At 41.5% G+C, this 17,680-nt stretch overlaps 1 long non-coding RNA gene and 1 pseudogene across 1 annotated transcript in view; one reads left to right on the top strand and one right to left on the bottom strand.

Annotated features, from left to right (window-relative positions):
* The window catches only part of LOC136385535 (uncharacterized), a 121,485-nt gene that overhangs the window by 51,700 nt on the left and 52,105 nt on the right, over nucleotides 1–17,680 (bottom strand). The gene's annotated exons all lie outside the window — the stretch shown is intronic.
* The window catches only part of LOC136386002 (mitotic checkpoint protein BUB3 pseudogene), a 29,951-nt pseudogene continuing 12,803 nt past the window's right edge, over nucleotides 533–17,680 (top strand).

The raw sequence follows: 17,680 nt of genomic DNA on the forward strand, positions 1-17,680 counted from the left end.
CAAACAAACAAACAAACAAACAAAAAAAAAAACAAATTTATTCTCTCACAGTTCTGGAGGCTATAAGTCCAAAACCAAGATGTGGGTAGTGTCACGCCCTCTCTGAAGGCTGGGATCCTTCTTTGCCTCTCCCAGCTCTACCTGCCTCACAATGTTTTCTGGCCTACGGCAGCATCACTCTAATCTCTGCCAGATGGCCTTCTCGTTGTGTCTCTGTGAGTCCTCTTCTTATAAGAATATCAGTCATTGAATTTAGGGCCCAACTTGCTCAGTATGAGCTCATCTTAATGAATTATACCTGCAAAGACCACATTCTGAAGTTCTGGGAGACATGAATTCTGGGGGGACACTAACAAATCCACTACAAATAGTAGCATTTTCTTATAGGAACTTCGTGAGAACCTAGGAAGATAATGTAGGGCAGGGCTTCTCAAACAGTAGTGTGTATACAACCACCTGGGGATTTCATTAACATGCAGATTTGAGCCAGCCAGCCTGGGTTGTGTCTGCATTTCTCACGAGCTCCCAGGTGATGCCTAACCTGCTCCTCTGTGCTTTGAATAACAAGGATGCAGGTGAAAGAAAGTGCTTTGAAAACAGATGTCCGGTAGGCTTATTCCATTTCTTTTGTATTGAGTTTTTCTCACGGTCCTGTTGCTCACTCACCTGGCTCATGCAAAGTACAGTAGAAAACATGTTTGAGTTTGGGCTCCCTTCAACAGCAGCCCTGGAGACAAGAACTTGGATTTAGATCATTTATTGGGAAGGCGGTCATGTGATGCACACGTATAGAAGTAGGGAAAGGGAGAGAATCCAGTGAAGGTGTTCAATAGCAGGTAGCCCTGGGGCAGCTAGGGCTCCATCCTTTGGGAGACTGGCTGAGACGCTGTGGGGATACGCCTCAGACTTGTCCTGCTGGATTGCTGGGATAGGTTGGGGGCACTAGGGCATTTCTCCACTGATTTGCGTTCCCCAACAGTTGAAGGCTGCCCGGGAGTCAGGTTCCTGTGTTCGCCTGGGCAAGTTCACCAGTGCTGGACAAAGCCCTGTCTCGACTGAGAAGCTACAGGCAGTGGAGGTCAGAAACATGGGCCTTCTGGAAAGGGCCTTCTCCTGCAGCCGCAGGTGACCTCAACTAGGCTGAGATGGGGGAGGGAGGAAGATGGTCCTCACCTGTTGCAGAAGCCTTCCAGGTTTGCATGTCATTGGTGTCTCTACCATTCTATTTTGAGCACATGAGCTACTCAAGTGAGCTCTCACTTACAGTTATAATTAAGACTGTCCTCCAGCCCCAGGGGACACCTTGCCCACAGGGGTGTCACTGGAGTATCTGTCAATCGCTTGTCCAAATCTACATGTGTCCTATGCCCCTCCACCTGCCTTCACATTGGTGAAATAATTTACACTGTTGGATGCATGATGGGGAGAAGTCACCCTAGAGTAATGGAACTATGCATCAAGGTCACCTTAGGGAGAAGATTCTCTCCTCTCTCACAGTCTCAACCTTCACATAATTCAATCGATCCATACTCTTGACATTCAACATCATGTATCATCCACATCACAATCCTATGAGGTAGTTGCTATGATCATCCCTATTTTATATATAGTGAGGGTTTGAAAAGCTGTCATTTGGCCAAGGTCACTCACAAAGTGGCAAAAGTGGGATCCAAATATAGTTTATCTAGAACCATCTGTTGGTATTTTCTGGGATAGATGGGTTTTTCTTAGAAAATTGGTAAATAAACATATTCAATCTTTAATGAGCAAAAGATACCATGAAGTGGAGTGACGTCATGGAAATGGCGCCGTGAGCAGCGCATCCGACAGATCTCCCCAAAATCACAACAAATTTATCAACTAGAAACAGAAAAATTTATCCTCTGAGCATTCCGGAGTTCCACACAAACTGAAAGCGAAAGGACTGTTATCACTTGAATCTGAGAGACGAGGGTGTGGAGGAAGCTAACTACCGCAGGGACGTTCATTCAAGCCGCGGAGGGAGTGTGCCTGTGGTGAGTCGGCCCACACTCAGGGAGCGGCAGCCTAAGCGCTGCGAGCAGCCACCGGCGCGCCTGGTGCCGCGGTCCGGTCGCAGAGCGAGCACCGCTAACGTTCCCAGCGGCCCGCGCACTGCGAGTGAGAGTCCCCAGCCACCGGTGCCCGGAGCACCCCATTCGCACGCCCAGAGCGCCCTACTGGCCCGCACACCCAGGGTGCCCCATTATCCTGCGCCCGGTGCACCCCAGCCGCCAGCGGCGGGGCGAGTGGGAGAGGCGCCAGGGCGGTCTTCCCTACTTGGGAGAATCTCTCCGTGGGCGGGGCACCTCACCCAGCCATTCAAGCTAACAATCAAGCGTTGGGGGAGGGGCGTGCAGGCAGCCTGAAATACCTTCGGGAGCACAGCTGCGGACCCAATCACTGAAATTAGCTTAACCCATGAAATCTGCATACCCACGGGGCTCTAATTGATAAGATCTCTCTCAGTTCAGCAATCCAAGACAAGAGGCGTGATATTTTTTAGTGCCTCTTGCTAAAGGGGCGGGGGCAACTTCTGATTGATAGAGCCTCCATATTCAGGGATAAACGCTAACAAGAGGGACTTGGCAGATAATAAGATCTATACTACACTAGTCGCAAGCAGAGACTAGTGCCTCTTCTTCCCAGCCAAAACAGGCTACAAAGTGTGGAAAGCCTGGGTTGAGTGGTCCAACTGAATGCTAGGCGCTGAACAGTCACCTTGACAACAATTGACTCCCACCCCCGCCTGATTACACTGGAGGCTCTGACTGCCAGAGCCTTTCCCAAAGCCTTGCGCTGAGTGGGGATAGAATGGGGATTTCCTAGCTCTTTGAGCCTCTTACTCCCCAGGCAGAAGCAGTAGCAGCCTTATAGTTGGATCACCAGGCTGCTAATTCAGGAAGGGGGGACTAGGAGAGAGACTCCAGAAAAGCAAGCTCTCTCATCATTGAACCCTGCAAACGCCAACAAGCCTTGACTACCAGCAAGACTAAAGCCAATTATATGACATTGCCATAGAATCCCATCAACTGCAAATCCCTACCTAAGTGTGACACAGGGGCAGAGCCTGGGGTACAGAGTCACCGACCAGGAAGAGGGAGAGAAAAGAAAAAGGAAGAAGTTAACCTCTCAAAATCAAGAAAAATCCACAGACTTTACAACGTGTTCCACTAATTTTTTTTGTTGTTGTTGTTTGTTTCTTCTATCTTATTGCCTTTATTATTATTATTTCTATTTCCTCCACCTCGGTCCTTTTATTCTCTGCCCATCTTATGCTTCCCGTTTCTTGAACTACACTACCCATGAGTGTTACATTTTATTTCTTTTCTTCATCCTCACCCTCCTTTAAGGTTATACTCCAAAACACTTAACTCTCACTCTCTCCTCTTTTGTTTTTTTTTGTTTTGCTTTATTTTGTTTTTTTCTCTTCCTTTTTTTTTCTTCCTTTGTTTTTCTCTTTTTCTTATTTTTTCCTTTCTATTCGTTTTTTCTTTTCTCCTTTTACTTTTCCTCCCATTTAATCCTCAATCACGAACAAATTATTTAATTTGGGACTCAAGGATTTTTTTTGGTTTTATTTTTCTTTTTCGCTTTTGTTTTTGTTTTTGTTTGTTTGTTTATTTTTGTGGCATTTTGGATACTTATTACGTTGCTTTTTAACTCACTAGCATTCCTCCCAACCCAAGGTCTCCATTGTATTTAGTCTTTGCTCCACTTAATACAACAGATTTTTACTTATTATTTTTATTTTTTTCTTCTTTATTATTCTTTTTTTTTTCCTTTTTTCTGGTTCCCTCTTATCCCTCTCATTATATCTCTTAGTCGACCATCACTTACAAGCAAATCATCCTATGCTTGTCTAAGATTTTCTTTTTTTTTTTTTGCATTTAGTAGGTCCCTACTCCTTTTTTTTGCCCCTTGAACTCTTCACCCCAAATCAGGCCCTCCATTATAGGCAGTTTTTGTTCCATTTAGCATAATATAATTCACAGGTCATCACGATATTTCCCTGAGGAGGGGAGAGGAGGAAAAGGACATGAACAGACACTTCTCCCAGGAAGAGATACAAATGGCCAACAGATATATGAAAAGATGCTCAGCTTCATTAGTTATTAGAGAAATGCAAATCAAAACTGCAATGAGATACCACCTCACCCCTGTTAGATTAGCTATTATCAACAAGACGGGTAATAGCAAATGTTGGAGAGGCTGCGGAGAAAAGGGAACTCTCATCCACTGTTGGTGGGACTGTAAAGTAGTACAACCATTATGGAGGAAAGTATGGTGGTTCCTCAAAAAACTGCAAATAGAACTACCTTATGACCCAGCAATCCCTCTACTGGGTATATACCCCAAAACCTCATGTTCATTGCAGCACTGTTCACAGTGGCCAAGACATGGAAACAACCAAAAAGCCCTTCAATAGAAGACTGGATAAAGAAGATGATAAAGGACCCACTTGTGGGCTTTGCTGACTGTGTGACCAAGAGGCTCTGAGAGACATTTTACCAAATGGCACATTGGAGAAGAAACTTAAAATGGAGAACAGTGCTCTGCCGCCACTCCCTTCTCAGGCTCCAGTTGATCGCTCAAACTCCAGAGGGGCCCATTCAAAAATCTGAACCAGGCATAGTTAGTCTGGCAGCTACAAATGTGACTGGGTTGGAGCGGTCCATTGTCTTAGTTCAGGCTCCTCTTACAAAAATTCCACAGACCAGACAACATTTATTTTTCACATTTCTGGAGCTGGGAAGTCCAAGATCAAAGTGCTGGCAGTTCAGGCCTTCTCATTGTATCCTCACATGTCAGTGGTCAGATGGAGACAGACGAGAAACAAACTCTCTCCAGTTTCTTCTTATAAAGGCAGTAATCCCATCATGAGGGCTCCATCCTCCTGACCTACTCACCTCCCAAAGGCCCTGCCTGCTAATGTTATCACATTGAAGACTATGGCTTTAACAAATGTATTCCAAGGGGACACAAACATGCAGTCATAGCATCCATCATGTTGCACAGAGGTAATATCATGCACCCCAAATTGTGCAATGCAGCAGCCTGGCACCACAGATAAATAGAAAGATAAGGGTGAACAGCCCCTGGTGGAGTGGCTCTCAGCTTCCACTGTCTGTCTCCCTTATACTCAGCCCCTGCTATGGGCAGAGGGAAAGGCAGAAAATATAATAATAGAAACTTCATAAACAGAATAGAAAACATAATCTACACACTTGCAGAGGCTGAAAAATAAATGTAACATCCCAGAACACAGGTACCCTTTGTTGGTTAAGGGAGAAGTCTGGGCTAATGAGGGCAACAGAGTGGACCCAGCCTTAGAACAGCCAGTGCACTTGTAAATTAGCACAGATGAACCAGGGGAGAGTCTGTGGCAACTCAGTGCCAGCCAGTCATTTCCACCACTGCAACAGAGACAGCTGGGCACAGTGCAACCCAGTCCTATGTTCTATTGCCACTTTTCTGTGCTGTCTTACAAATTAGGCAAATGTAACCCTTGTCAATAAAAGGAGCCATAAACACCACAGGTCAGCCATCTGTATACTTCTAGGGACCAGCTGGGGTCAGTTCAGCTAGGATGAGGTGGTAGAGCATAGAAGAGAGCTCTGGTGGAGGGCTGGAAGCAAAGACTACTCCTTAGTGAGATAGCATGACTCTGTGGCCAGGGCCTGAGGCCAGAGGCCAGTGCAAGGATAGGAAGGGAGTTCTAGATAAGGCCCCTTGCACACACTGTTACTACCCAATTTTTCCAATGCAGGAAGGCCCAGATCTGCATTAAAGCCTGTTACAAGGATAGCAGAAGGTGAAAGAAGTGGCAGAAACCTGGAACAAACTTTGCAAGTGCCTTGGCTTGTTTATTAGTATGATGTCCGTGCCTACTGATGCGCCATAGTTCAGGCCCCCACCATCAGCCCACGGATAGGGTTGAGGTTCAATCTGAAATGGAGTCTGAGGTCAGCCTCAGTCTGTGGCTAGCAGCCCAGCACAGTTCACTAGGCCTGATGCAGCCTGGGACCACATGCTTGGCTTCATTAACACCAAACTCTGACCAACCCCAGGCACAGTCTCCAGGAACAGCTTCATTTGAAATACTGTAAGATGTCAGTAAACAACACACTAATGTACTCCACAGATGAGCAAAAACCAGACTGTTCAGCATTAGCCAGGACTGAGATTAAGTCTCTAGAAGGCCTAGGAGGTTAGAAGTATGGTGAAGGAATAACCAAGTGAAATCTAACCTGGACAGGGTCCAGTTAACTTCATGTGCACACTGCCAGATTCTCCCACAGTTATCAGGAGGCAAGAGAGCTGTGAAGAGCAGCTGGGCTAAGGGAGACAGAGGGGAAGAATATGGTAGGGGCTTGGGGTGAGTGGCCCTACCCCAGTCATTTGGGAGTGAGTCTGTAGAGACAGCATATGTACCAGGAAGCAGACTCCTGTCCACGTGGGCCGGGGGAAATTCCAAGGAGGTCTAGTAGGACTGAGGAATTCCAAAGGAAGCAGAGCTTTAGGGACACTGAACAGGAAGGGCATTATGGAAAAGTCATGCTTGGGGCACTTTTGCATCAGAAGTACCAAGATCTCTGGTGCCACCTGTCCCTTGGGGAGTTTCACAGCAAGCCTAGACCCTAGGAAAAACTCGACTCAGCAGAAGATAGCAGTGATAAAGTCTCTGGATTCAGAAAGACCTGGGTCCCACTCCTAGCCCTGTTCTAACCTTATAGACAAGTTATCTAACTTCCTACAGCTTCAGTTTTCCTTATCTGCAAAATGGGATGATATTTGACACTCCTTGTATATTGCCTTGAGGACAAAATAAGAATACTTTTACAGTCGTCCCTTGCAACAGTGCAGTTCACTTTTCGTGGTCTACTGTATCACAGGTTTTTAAATTCTATATATCTAATTTTGTATCGTGGATTTTTTGCTATTATCACAGGATTTTGCAGTATATAGGTATTTTTATATATTTATTATTTTAATTATTTTTGTGGTAAAATAAGCAAAACAAGTGTGGGAAAGGTTTATAAGAGTGTGGAGAGGGTTTATAAAGCCTTAAAATATATATAAATAATAAAACAAATATAAGGTCGCTACTTCACAGATTTTCACCTACCATGGGGGATTCTGGAACTTAACCCCCATGATAGATGAGGAACCACTGTAAGGCAATAAGCACAGTTCTTAGCACACAGTGTCAGCCAAGAAGAAGAGGAGGAAACCAAAGTGCATTGCTGAAGCCCTCACCGTAGTGTCATTCCACACCCTTTCCCTTTAGATTATACCCACTGTGGAGCTCCAGACTAAACCAGTCTCTCCTCAGCCTGAAAATAACTGGTCTTTCCAAATACTGCTCCCTGCCAAGCCTCAGTTGCTGAAAGAACTGCCACTGCCACATTAATGGCCAATCATGGTTGAATGTCTTGTTTCACTCCTGCCGTTGATGGAAACTGTCATACCTTTAGCTAGAACTAAAATTTTGAACTTCAAGCTTTTCCTTCAAAGATTTATAAAACAAGTTCCAGTGTGTCATTTATGAGTAACAGACACTATTTAAATGTATGAGCAATATCTACAGCCATACCACCCTGAACGTGCCCGATCTCGTCTAAATGTATGAGCAAGTTAACTGAGACTGTAGATCCCATCTAAGAGAAGACCACTTTCTTGCATTCTAACCCTAGACATGAACTAATCCCTAATTTAACCCTAACATTAGTCCCAATCTGAGCCCTCGCCCCCCCCCCCCAGTCTGCCTGCTTCATATAGAGTGTGAAAGGCTCAGGTCAAACCCATCTCCAATGTAGGAAAACCACCTAAAGACATCTCAGGGGACTGACATTGGTTTATTGGTTCCTTCTCTCTCTATGATGAACCCTCACTGAATCTGAAGTTGCACAGAATAATCTCCCCCAAAGAATGACAGAGCTTTGGAACCTGCCCTGTGGGGTACTTGCAAGCTTAGGCTGGCAGTGACAACAGCTATGAATCCAAAAGCAACACATGAATGGATATAATGTTCCTCCTGTTAGATCAACTCTCAAGGACTTGAAAGGGCATTATGCTATGGTTAGTATGAGTCTGTGACAGGTGTCTAAGCTGAAGTAGTTGCGTAGAATACACTGCTGCTCTCTCATAGGTCCAAGAAGTCTTTTGCTTTCCTTGGTGCACTCAGGTTATGCCAACCTCCAGCAAAAGAGACAACGATAGGCCTGCTGGTGAGATTCACCTCCTGGGAACTTAGCCCAGCTCTCCAGCAAAGAGACTGGCCTCCATCTGGGATATTTCTTACCATGAGCATAACACTAGGAAGTGCCCTGTCAAATTTTCCTGGCCTGCCCCACTTTCCTGCATCCAGGTCCTTGGTCAGACCATGTGTCCAGAGTTCTGGGTCAGAACATCTGTTCCCATAAGTAAGATGATTGGAAAGAAAATGTGGAACAGCTGCCTCCAGTCAGCCTTTGTCACCTCAGCCATTCCAACATCCCCCTCAACACCCAAGTCTTCTCTAGACAGATGTAACCCACTAAGTTCTTGCTCATAGCTTTTTAAAAATGGGTTCTTATTGTCTAGCTATTTCCAAGTAAATCTTGGCTCCCTACCTGTTGCCTAAGGAGTTGTGTATCCCCACCAGTCTGGGAGCTCTCATGGACAGAGCTTACCCTTTCTTCCTACTTGTTCTCCTGGAAATGGTGCTCTTGCCCCCAATGGAAACTCTTTGAGTGCTTATCACATGTCAGGCTCTGAGCTAGAATATCTCAATGAACAAAACAAAGTTCCTCCTCTGAAGAAGACAACATGTTGGTGGAAGGCAAAGGGGATTACTGGGAGAGGAAGCTGAAGACACTTGTTCAACAAGCAGGTATTAGGCACCCACTCTGTTCCAGGCTTTAGACTAGGTCCTGGAGCACAATAGCAAAGCAGACCTGGTACTTGACCAAGAGGAGCCACCAGCAAGGCCAACATTGTAGCCACCCTTCCGGAGGAAATGTTTTTTCTCAGGATCCTGATTAGAGATGGCTCCATTTGCCCTGGTCAGCTGCCCACTACCCACTGACCCATCCCTTTACCCTTTACCCCATCACAAGCAGCACAGGTTGGCTGAGAACTCACAGAGAGCTGTTCAACCATACAGCTCTAAGAAATAAGACTAGTGTTCCTTTGAAGGTAAATGAATGGAGAAGGTGGTTTCCAGGTTTGCCTAAGAGCAGAAGGCACAGACCAGAAAGAAAAGCAGTAGCAGCTTTCCTTTGGGGACTATTTTTAAATATCTCTACCACATGCACTGGTCGTCTGACTGGTGGGTGAGTCAAAGCCCACAGCCCCCACCCAACAACCCCCACAGCCTACCAACCCCAAACAGACACTCCAGCAAAGCAAGGAGTCCAGGTACTACTGTGGAGCTTAAAGAGGCACAGGCAGATTGTCTAGCCTTGAGTTCAGCTGGAAGGGGAAAAACACTTGCCTTGGGAGCAAACCAGTGAGAACAGGTCCCAGGCAGGATGGCAGGGAAAAGGCCCAGGAGGCTGCAGGGATGGTGTTGTGGGCGCAAAGATATACTGCTCAGATCTCTCTTAGAGAGAACCAGCTACAAAAAAACTGATCTCACTAACAGCTCCAACTGCTACATTTTTGGATCTTTGGTGGTGTTCACATCAAGGCCATGTTTCCCCCAGGTTGCTCCCAACCAATGACTAAGTCTGGCAGGGATACCAGTCTCAGCCATTCCTGTGACATGAGACTCCTCCAACAGACAAACCTTGCTCAAGGATTTTCCATCAATCTGACCAGGCCTTTATCAGAACTGTGCTGCAGTCTAACACTCTTTCTTCTCAAGCCTCCTTCCTTTCCCATCTCCTTTTTCAGGTGTCAGTCCTGCACTGTGGTAGGAAGGTTCTCCCTGCTTATTCCTGCTTCCATGCCTGTATCTTTCACATTTTCCCCCAAATAAATCACTTGCACATTTAATCCCATCTTGATGTCTGCTTCTCAGAGGACACACACTGACAGAAGTCAGGAATCCTGTCAGCCAGAACAAGTAGCTCTATATGCTCCCTGCAGCCCAAATGGTTCAGTACCCACTAGAAAGAGAGCACTGTTTTCTGAGGTTGAGGGGAAGGGGCTGACATGGCCTCCTTTCTGATGACTTAGGAGTCCCAACTTCACAATGCTCCCATACTGCTGAGGAAAACTTGCACCAACTCTCTCCCTCAGCTCAGGAGTCTCCATTTTCCTCAAGTAAAATTCTTGGAAAATTATCCCTCTATACATCAAAATATTTATTCATTTTAATTGAAGAAATAAATCCAGATATATCTCACTTTAGCCAAGAGCTATGTCCTTGTGAAGTTGAGAACAAATTAAATTTTGGTAAACCAGATTCTATTGTACATGCTTCAGGCAGTTCACAATTTAAAACAACAACAACAAAAAACTCCAAAACACAACTCTGCAGTCTGTCAAAAGTCAGCATGCCACATATCTGAGTTGACAGTAAAGCTGATTAGGAAGGGTACCCTTTGACCTGCCCCATGGCATTGCTCCAAGGTGGGTATACTGTGAAGAAGTTGGACAAACAGTGATTGCAGCTAGTCCCTGCCCTTGAGGAACTCTGAGCCCATTGAGGTGACAGACAAGATCCAATTTGAAAACAATAGACCACAAAGGATGAACTTGAGTAATATCCATGTAATTATACCATAACTATTTCTCCAGTTCTGAGAAGTAGGCATGGAGGACATCAGAGTAATGGCAGCATGAGAGATAATCCTGATGTCTCCCCATGAAATTTCAATAAATTGAACAACTGTAATGTATCAAAGGAACACAAGCTGGGCTCGCAGGCATGCCTGAAAGATCTTCACACCAAATGGACTAAAGGTGGACAGTTGAAGGGGAGGGGAGCTGAAGATAAAATGCACTTGTGGTAGGTTACAGATAGGAAATAAACGTGGAATAACTGGGTTTGTTTGTTTTTTTGTTTTCTGCCAGGCTAAGGGGAAGAGAGAAGGTTAAGCTAACTGGGTTTTGTCTGCAAGGATATGGAGAGGGAAGCCCGGAGTGCCTGGGCCTCTTTCTGTGGGGAGGAGCAAAGAGATTGAGGGGCAGAGGGGGCGATAGTAAACCAAAGTGGCAGCAGAACAGGGATCACTGCTAGTGTTCCCGCAGTCTTCCCACAGCCCACACTTGGCACACAGACAGAGAAAACCAAAGTGCAGCCCCCAAGCCTCCTAGATCCCACCTCCCTCACCCCCCAGGTATGAAGAGTGGCAGAGACAGACCCCACAACTAACTCACCAAAGCCACTCTCTCCCCTGAAGAAAAGAAGTGCTCTGCATCTTCTCCCTTGGTCTGTTGAGACATGGGGAAGAGTACCCAAAAGCCTGATATTGCCATTGTTAAAGCCATGAAGCCATAAAGACCTCACCTACCAACAGAACTGCAGCCCCAACTACATCATTGCAACAGCAACATCTCAGGGGAGGACAGCCCAGGAATTTCACAGAGCTAAAACTTGTAATACAGTGACACCTACTGGAAGAAAAAAGGAATCTCTCAAAACAGACGTTTATTTTTTTCCTTCTTTTCTTCTTTTGAATTTTATTTTCTTTAATTTTTATATTTTGTATTTTTATTTTTTGTGGGTTATTTGATCTTTTGTTTAAAATATTTGTTTTCTATGATTTTACCTTTTTATTTGTCATTATTATTTTAATTTTTATATTTTATTGTACTTTTTAATTTTTATTTTTTATGTTCTTAGTTTTTTTACTGTTTTTAGAGTTCTTAACAATACCACTCTAAAATTACATCAAGGAAGAAGAAATCAGATACCATGGCTACACAGACAGAAACATAATTTAGAACAAAAATGAAAAACTCCAAAAAAATGTTTCAATCACATGGAAACCTTGTAGTTAAACAATAGAAAATTCAAAATTGAAGTCCTAAAAATACTCAATGAGATTAAAGGAAACACCAACGGCAACTTAATTAGCTCAGTAAACAAAACAAACACCTCACCAAGGAGATTGAAACTTTAAAAAAAGAGATGAAGTACTTGATATATAAATTGAAGACTGAGGTAGCAAGTTTAGCTAATAGAACAAGCCAGATAGAGGAAAGAATCAGTGATGTAGAAGACAAGCAACTAGAGATGCTACAGAGAGAAGAGGAGTGAGACTTGTAAATTAAAAAAACAGAAAGCTCTACAAGAATTGTCTGACTCCAACAGAAAGAACATTATAAGAATAATGGGTATATCAGAAGAAGAGAGGGAGAAGGGAATGGAGACCTATTCAAACAAATAATTGATGAGAACTTCCCAAGCTGATGGAAAGGGTTACAGGTTCAAATCCAAGAAGCAAACAGAATGGCAAGTTACTGCAACCCAAACAGACCTACTCCAAGGTATATCTTAATAAAATTGTCAAAAATCAATAACAAAGAAAGAATCTTCAAGGCAGATAAGAAAAAGGAAAACATAACATATAAAGGAAGGCCCATTAAGTTAACAATGAACTTCTCAGCATAAATTCTACAAGCAAGAAAAGAGTGGAACCAAATATTCAAAGTACTGAAAGAGAGAAATTACAGGCCAAGAATACTACAGCCATCAAAGTTAACCTTCAGATATGAAGGGGAAATAAAAACTTTTACAAACATACAGAAGTTGAAGGAATTTATCACCAGAAAACCCCCACTGCAGGAAATACTGAAAGGGGTTATTTGGCCAGACACAAAGAACAAAACAAAAACTACAAGTAAAAGTTCCAACAAAGTCACAATAAAAACAAGGAAAATCTGTGACAACAATAACATAAAAGGGGAGAGGATAAAGATCTGCAGTAACAAAGGAGGATGAAGTACAGAAGCACTCATAAGACAAAGGACTCTTATACATATGAATATTTTTCTCATAAGAACCTAATGGTAAGCACCCACGAAAGAGTCACTGCTGAAACAAACAGCTTAAAAAAAAAAAAAAACAGAGGAAAGAAGTATAAAATGCCAACAAACAGAAACAACTGAGAGAAACACAAAAAAGAATAACTAAGTGAGACACAGAGCTACCAGAAAACAAAATATAAAATGGCTACAGGAAATCATCAAGTGTCAATAATTACCCTAAATGTAAATGGCTAAACTCACCAATAAAGAGATACAGAGTAGCAGACTGGATCAAAAAGCAAAACCTAACCATATGCTGCCTTCAGTGACATATCTAAGATGCAAGGAAAAAGTAGACTCAAAATAAAAGGTTGAAAAAAGATACCTCAAGCAAATAATATCCAAAGAAAAGCAGGTGTAGCCACACTCATATCTGACAACGCTGACTTCAAGACAACAAAGGTAACCAGAGACAAAGATGGATATTTCATAATGGTAAAGGGGACATTATATCAAGAAGACATATACTTCTTAATATATATGCACTAAACGAGGGAGCACCAAAATATATGACATCTACTAACTGATCTAAAAAGAAAAACAGAAAAAAACATAATCATACTTGGAGATTTCAACACACCATTGATGGCTTTAGATAGATCGTCCAAACAGAAAACAAAAGAATAAACATTGCCCTTAAATAACACACTAGACAAAATGGACACAATAGACATTTACAGGACATTTTATATAAAAACATCAGATTATACATTGTTCTCCACTGTGCATGGAACATTCTCAAGGGTAGACCATATATCGGGCCACAAAACTAACATCAACAAATTCAGGAAGATTGAAACTATACCAAGCATATTTCTGACCATAAGGCTTTGAAATTAGAATTCAACTACAAAAAAAGAAGCAAAGAAACCAAAAACAATGGGGAAATTAAACAACATACTTCTAAAAAATGACTAGTCAAAGAAGAAATAAAAGAAGAAATCAAAAGATATATACAGACAAATGAAAGTGACAACATGACATATCAAAATTTATGTGATATAACAAAAGCAGTAATAAGAGAGCTTATCTCATTATAGACTTATATCAAGAAACAAGAGAGATTCCAAGTAAACAACCTAATATCAGACTTTGAAGAACTAGAAAAAGAACAAAGGCTACCCAAAGTCAGCAGAAGAAAGGAAATAGTAAAAATTAGAGCAAAACTAAATGAAATAGAGAACAAAAAATAGAAAAAATAGTACAGTGAATAGCTGGTTCTTTGAAAAGATCAATAAAATCGACAAACCACTGGCTAGACTTACTAGGGGCAAAAGAGAAAGGACTCATATAAATAAAATCCAAAATGAAAGAGGAGAAATTACCACAGCCATCACACATATACAAAGGATCATAATAGAATACTATGAAAGATTATATGATACCAAATTTAACAACCTAGAAGAAATGGATAAATCCTAGAACTATACAATCTTCCTAAACCAAGTCACAAATAAGTGGAAAACCTAAGTAGACCTCTAAGCACAGAGGAAATAGAAATAACTATCAAAACCTCCCCCAAAACAGAAGTCTAGTACCAGATGCTACACTGGTGAATTCTACCAAACATTCAAAGAAGATTTGGTACCTATCCTTCTCAAAGTCTCCCAAAAAATAGAAGAAGAAACAATACTCCCTAACACATTTTATGAGGCCAATATAACCCTGATACAGAAACCTGGCAAGTACAACACAGAAAAAGAAAACTACAGATTAATATCTCTAATAAATACAGATGCAAAAATCGTAAACAAAATACTAGCAAACCCAATGCAACAACACATTAAGACCCTGGCTGGTTGGCTCAGCGGGAGAGCGTTGGCTCGGTGTGTGGAAGTCCTGGGTTCGATTCCCAGCCAGGGCACACAGAAGAAGCACCTATCTGCTTCTCCACCCTCCCCCTCTCCTTCCTATCTGTCTCTCTCTTCCCCTCCCGCAGCCAAGGCTCCACTGGAGCAAAGTTGGCCTGGGCACTGAGGATGGCTCCATGGTCTCTGCCTCAGGCACTAGAATGGCTCCCATTGCAATGAAGCAAGGGCCCAGATAGGAAGATCATCGCCCCCTAGTGGGCTTGCCGGGTGGAACTTGGTGGGTGCATGTGGGAGTCTGAGAAAAAAACAAAAACCAAAAAAACCATATATAATATATATATATATAATATATAAACATATAATATATAAACATATATATATATAATACATCATTATCAAGTGGGATTCCAGGAACAGAAGGATGGTTCAACATATGTAAATTGTTCAATGTAATATATCACATCAACAAAACTAAGAACAAAATCATATAATCCTATAATTAGGAAAGACATTCCATAGGATATAACAGCCCTTTATGCTTAACACGCTCAATAAAATCAGAATAGAAGAAAAGTACCTCAACATAATGAAGTCCACAAATAACAAATCATCAGCTAATATCATACTCAATGGTGAAAAAATGAAGGCTTTTCCTCTAAAATAAGGAACAAGAAAAAGAAATAAAAGGCATTCATATCAGGAAAGAAGTAAAGGTATCATTTTTTTGTAGTTGACATGACTTGTATATAGAAAACCCCAAAGACTCCACCAAAAATCTATTAGAAACAATAAACAAATAAAGTCTCACAATACACAATCAATATATAAAAGTGTATTGCTTTCCTACATGCCAATGATGAAACTTCGGAAAATGAACTTAAAAAAACTATCCTTTTACAATTGCAACAACAAAAATAATAAAATACCAAGGAACAAACTTAACAAAGGATGTGAAGGACCTATACACTGGAAACTACAAAGCATTATTGAAAGAAGTTTTAAAAAACAGTATGAAATTGAAAAATATTCCATGTTCATGAATTAGAAGAATCAACATAGTTAAAATGGCCATTTTATCCCAAAGCAATATAAAAATTTAATGCAATCCCCATCAAAAATCTCAATGTCATTATTTAAATAAATAGAACAAAAAATCACCAGGTTTGTATGGAACCATAAAAATCATGAATAACCAAAGCAATCCTAAGAAAAAAGAATGAAGCCAGAGGTATCACACTACCTTACTACAAATCATACTATAGAACCATGATAATCAAAAGAGCATGGTATTGGCAGAAAAACAGGCACACATACCAATAGAACAGAATCGAGAGTCAAGAAATAAAACTACATATATATGGACAAATTATCTTTGACAAAGGAGCCAAAAACACACAATTGAGAAAAGAAAGCCTCTTCAATAAAGTCCTGGGAAAATTGGGAAACTATGTGCAAAAGAATGAAACTTGACTAGTTTGTACCCTTGCACAAAAATTAATTCAAAATGGATCAAAGACCTAAATATAAAATCTGAAACAATAAATTGCATGGAAGAAAACATAGGTATTAAACTCATGGACCTTGACTGTAGAAAACACTTTATGAATTTGACCCCAAAGGCAAGAGAAGTAAAGGCAAAAATACATGAATGGGACTATATCAAACAAACAAACAAAAAAACTTCTGCACAGCAGAAGAAACTGACAACAAAACAAATAGGCAGCCAATTAAAGGGGAGATATTTACAAACAACAGCTGTGATAAGGGGTTAATATCCAAAATATATAAAGAACTCACAAAGTTCAACAACAAATAAGCAAACAATCCACTTTAAAATTAGAGAGATGACCTGAACAGATACTTCTCCCAAGAAGACATACAAATGGTTAACAGATATATGAAAAGATGTTCATCCTTACTAGCTATTCAATAAATGCAAGTCAAAACTACAATGAAATACCACCTTACACCTGTTAGATTAGCTATTATCAACAAGACAGGTGATAACAAGTGTTGGAGAGGCTGTGGAGAAAAAGGAACCCTCATTCACTGCTGGTGGGAATGTAAAGTAGTACAACCATTATGGAAGAAAGTATGGTGGCTCCACAAAAAATTAAGAATAGAATTACCATATGACCCAGCAAGCCCTCTACTGGGTATCTACCAAAAAAACCTCAAAAACACTGGTACATAAAGACACATGCATCCCCATGTTCAATCGCAGCATTATTCACAATGGCCAAGACATGGAAACAACCAAAATGTCCAATAGCGGGTTAGATAAAAAAGAATTGGTACTTATATACAATGGATATTACTCAGCTATAAAAAAATGATGACATTGCCATTTATGACAACATGAATAAAACTTGAGAACATTATAGTAAGTGAAATAAGTAAATCAATAAAAGGTAAAGATTATATGATTTCTCACATAGGTGGAAAATAAAACTGAGACTCACAGACATAGATAACAGTGAAGTGGTTACCAGGGGGAAGAGAACATGGGGGATGGGGGGAGGGGAAGAAAGTAAAGAGGGACAAATATATAGTGACGGAAAATGATTTGACTTTGGGTGATGGATATACAACATAATCAACAGTTCAAATGCTATAGAAACATTTACCTGAAGCCTATGTACTCTTATTGATCAGTGTTACCCTCTTAAATTTAATTTTTTTAATTTTTATTTTTTTATAGCGAGAGAGATAGAAAGAGAGAGGGACAGAAAGGGACAGAGAGGCAGAAAGGGAGAGAAATGAGAAGCATCAATTCTTCATTGTGGCTCCTTAGTCTCCTTAGTTGTTCATTGATTGCTTTCTCATATGTGCCTTGACCAGCAGGCTACAGCAGAGCGAGTGACCCCTTGCTCAAGACAGCAAGGCTC

This window comes from Saccopteryx leptura, chromosome X (assembly GCF_036850995.1).
Source record: "Saccopteryx leptura isolate mSacLep1 chromosome X, mSacLep1_pri_phased_curated, whole genome shotgun sequence".
Lineage (NCBI taxonomy): Eukaryota > Metazoa > Chordata > Mammalia > Chiroptera > Emballonuridae > Saccopteryx > Saccopteryx leptura.